Below are 4,192 nucleotides of genomic sequence, written 5' to 3' on the forward strand. Positions count from 1 at the left end.
TCTGTGGGCCTTAACCAGAAGACATTCAGCCCAAATTCTGTGGGCCAGCAAATCCAGTACCGAGAATAAAGTGCCCAGAGTCACTTGACTCCAGTAAGCCTTAGCCCAAAGACGCTAAGCTCCGCTTCTGTGGGTCAGCAAGCTCAGCTTCTTCAATTAAGTGCCCAGAGACACCCTCATCCACAGACTTGTGCCCAGAGACAACCTAATCCACAAAGTAGCCTTCAGAACAAAAGCACTCAGCTTTACTCTCTCTGGGTTCGAAAGTCTATTGTTCTGTTCTCTGCTCTGGATTTCGGTTCTGTTGCTGCTCCTTTGATGTTGTCACGGACTTCTGGATCCAGGAGGGTCAGTGTGCAGGATTCTCAGGTCCAGAGGATGCACTCCACTTCTGGCTCTTTCTGGTAATTGGATCTCTTCTCCTGCTTCTCAGAGGGCTCATTTTGTACACATCAGGATGGTATTCCCAGTAATCCTGTTCACACTTACTCACAGGTGAATCCGATTAGTATCTTTCCCAGACCCATCCAGCAAAAAGTGATTTGGTAGGAGTGACTTTGGCTAGACAAGCCATGTTAAAAGATTCATTGGCCCTGTAATAAGAAAATTGTATAGACACTCATGAAGTGAAATTGTTTACAATAGTATCCTGAGACTGTCAAGATCAGTCACTAGCGGAGCTGATGGGAGATTCACGGAGTGTTACCTAGACTATGAGGCAGTGAACAGAGTGACAGACAAGCTTGTTGGCCCATAGAGGCAGAGGACAAGGGACTACTTGGCTGACAGACTAAGGACTAAATACTTAGCTGCTGCTGGAGAAGAGATGCTCCTATTTTATCCTTAATGTTTTTTGATCCTGGCTTTTGGAACCTGTTACTTCCCTAATAAAACCCAGAATCATTGTCTGAATTTTGTGTGGTCCTTGTAATGGATTCTTGAACCCAGTCAGAGTAGTAGAATGCTGTGGGAGGAAGAGAGGATGTCAGAATAAAGCAAGGTGCAGAGTAGAGGTGTGTCTGATCTGTGTTTTCTGGCAACTGACCTTAAGCTTGGGTAGAGGTGACTTCATTTATGTAGCCAAAGGTCAGACGTGGCTCCCACACCATTTTCATCAGTACTCTACAAGAAAACACACTGCAGAAAAGCAGAAATTTGTTTTCTCCAGTTACATCCCAGCACCTAGAATAGTATCTGACTCAGGCCAGGTATTTAAAATAAATAGAATATCGGAAATATCCAAAATCTTACATTTTACGAAGTGAATGGATTCATACACCTCACTCAGCAAATCTGAAACTACCTTTATATAGGTAAGATGACTCAGCAGTCCCAGATCAAACATCTTGAATCTGACAAATTGTGAGAATTAAGCTAGAAGCAAATGCAGTCCAGCAAACTCAACATATAAAGAAAGAAATGAGGTAATCCTGGGGCCAAATACTACTCAAATCACCACTAATCCATGGGCTCAGGCTAGAGATCAGTGGTCAAAATGGACGATAGAGGTAAAGTCGTGGAGTGAGATTCAACATGGCTCTTCTAGGTCTCCAATTCCTACCATATGATTATGCAAGTAAGTCGTGTGTCAAACAACTAGCGGAGACTGGCCAGTTTTAGTTGCCCCTCTCCTGGCTCTCAGGAAAAGCCATCTTGGTGTTGTTGGCTGGGAGCAGTTTGTGACTGTGACTCAAAATAGAGACCGTATTGATTGGAGAAATTCTGAGTTTATCCCTGCACGCAGTTTCTTTCTGCAAAGGTCCAGTGAGAATCAAACAAGTTATAGGCCCCAAGCTTTGTGGCAAATTGGGGTGGTGAGGATAATTAAACTTTTACAATGATCAGAGGACCTTCAAGCAATGGAACAAAAGGGAGCAAGATTCACAAGTTTACCTGTCCCCAAGGGATTATCAGACTATTAGTAGATACCTTCATTACTCCAGGGGATGTCAGACTGGTACTCACAAAGCTTTCCATCTCCATGTTTTTCTGAATGGCCTGCTTTCCCTGGACTGCATCCTTGAATAGTTAACAGGTTTAAAGGGAATTTTTACTATTGAGGAGGGAGCTGTTATATCCTGGGTCCCTAAAGCTAAACAGACCAGATCCCAAGCTCTGTTGCATTTCTAGGGTCAGATTGAAAGCAGGCTAACTCTCACCCTATTATCAGCAGGAAGAGAAAGGTATCCCAGGGCTATTGGAAATGGAGCACCTTTGAGATCTCTGAAGTAGTGATCGAGACCAGTGGGTCTCCACCTTCCTAATGTCATGACCCTTTAATATAGATCCTCCTGTTGTGGTGACTCCAACTATAAAATTATTTTCGTTGCTACTTCATCACTGTAATTTTGCTACTGTTATGAATCGGGTGACTCCTGTGAAAGGGTCATTTGACCCCCACAGGGGTTGCGACCCACAGGTTGAGAACTGCTGCACTAGAGGCTGTGGCATGCAGACCATGGGACAAAGGAGGCTGGAAGCCGCCGTCAGAGGCTGAGGCAAAGACCCCCTGAAACGGAGCAGAGTAGCAAAGTACAGACTGAGACTTTTGAAGCAGTGTGCTTCCTGGCCCGTGGAAGTATAAATCAAGGGAACACATGGCTGAGGCTGAGGATCAGAGTGAAATTTGGCTACTGGCTGAGAAGACGTGTTGATGTGAATCAATGACTATAAACCCCAAAATGTATTGTCTGAGTTCTGTTGTGGGCAATGATTGTGATTTTCTTAATTAACATCCTGTATTTTACCTCTCTGGATTCTAATATCCATTGCAATGGCTATATAAAACTCAGACAAAAGTAATGATTGAAAGGTTTATTAAGAAATTGTAATGCCAGTGAGAAACGCTCAGGATACAGTTTTCAGGGCATATTACAAAGTTCTTTCAGATCTGCCAATCAATTCCACACTGCTGTAAGCCTCAGCCCCCAAGTTTTCAGCTCAGGCACCATGGGTCAATAAACCTAGCTACTTGAATTAAATGCCCAGACACTCCACTCCAGTAAGCCTTGGGTCCATTTCTGAGTCAGCAAGCCTGTTTCCTAATGAAGTGCCCAGAGACACTCTAATCCACGAGCTAGCCTCCTGCACAAAAGCACTCAACTTTATTTGCTCTGTGGGTTGGGGAAGCCCATCTCTGCTCCATGCTCCAGCTCCTGCTCCTCCTTGTCCTGACTTCTGAATCCAGGGGGTTCACAGCGCAGGGATCTCCGGTGCAGACACTGGCTCATGCTGGTTGATATTCCTACTTCTCAGAGGGCTCATTACATACATAGCACGATGGCACTCCAGGGAATCCTACTCACGAGTGAATCCTATCTTCCCCAACCTTCTTAACAGACTCAAGCAAGGCAATCACTCAGTGGAAATTAGACTTTGACTAGAACATCACATAATTAATCACTGACCCTAAAATTGCAACAAATTATTGAATCAGTATAGAAATATGTGGAACCGTTGGTGTCAGAATAGGCAAAAGATGAGAGGGTGGGGCATTGTCTGACCCCTTCCTCATAACAGGGAAGCCGAAGATCAGGTATGGAACCTTCCGTGCTTTTTCACAGGTACACTTTGGAACTCTATCTCAGAAAAAAAAAAAAAAAACCCTCCAAAATGAGTTACGGCACTAACTCATGCTTTCCCCCAATCTTGTGTAGACCTTCTGTCAGCTTTTAAACTGACCACTGTAGTCAGTCCTATTAGATGGAAAACTAAAGTTCTTCTATTGCCTCAGCAGCCACAGGAAGCCACGTTTTGTTTTAATTTGTGCTTGTGTGGAGTAAGGTGTAAATACTTAACAGCAAAGCTTAATCTGAGCGCATACAGTACACCGGCTGGTTCTCTGCAGAGGCCAGTCTCACTCCCTTGTTGTACTAAAGTGGATAGTACCCTACAGCCTAAACTAATCTGTGCTCAGGTGACTGAACACTTCCAAAAATGGAAGGATGTGAAGCATGTGGGAGAACCTTATACTGGCTTTTGGAAAAGAAAATCACAACTTCAGAGAATGAGGCTGGCTCCTGAGCCCGATTCACGCTGCAGGCCACTTCTGCTAGCTGGCGATTGGGCATAGCTGGTCTTTCCCTAGATCCCTGGGAAAAGCAACAACTGTCTTAGTACTTGGGAAGGGCCTTGGCATGACGATCCTGCTTCAAAACAAAAAGAAAGTAAAACCTGGCTTTCCACATACAAG

The sequence above is a fragment of the Tenrec ecaudatus genome, chromosome 17 (genome assembly GCF_050624435.1).
Source record: "Tenrec ecaudatus isolate mTenEca1 chromosome 17, mTenEca1.hap1, whole genome shotgun sequence".
Taxonomy (NCBI): Eukaryota; Metazoa; Chordata; class Mammalia; order Afrosoricida; family Tenrecidae; genus Tenrec; species Tenrec ecaudatus.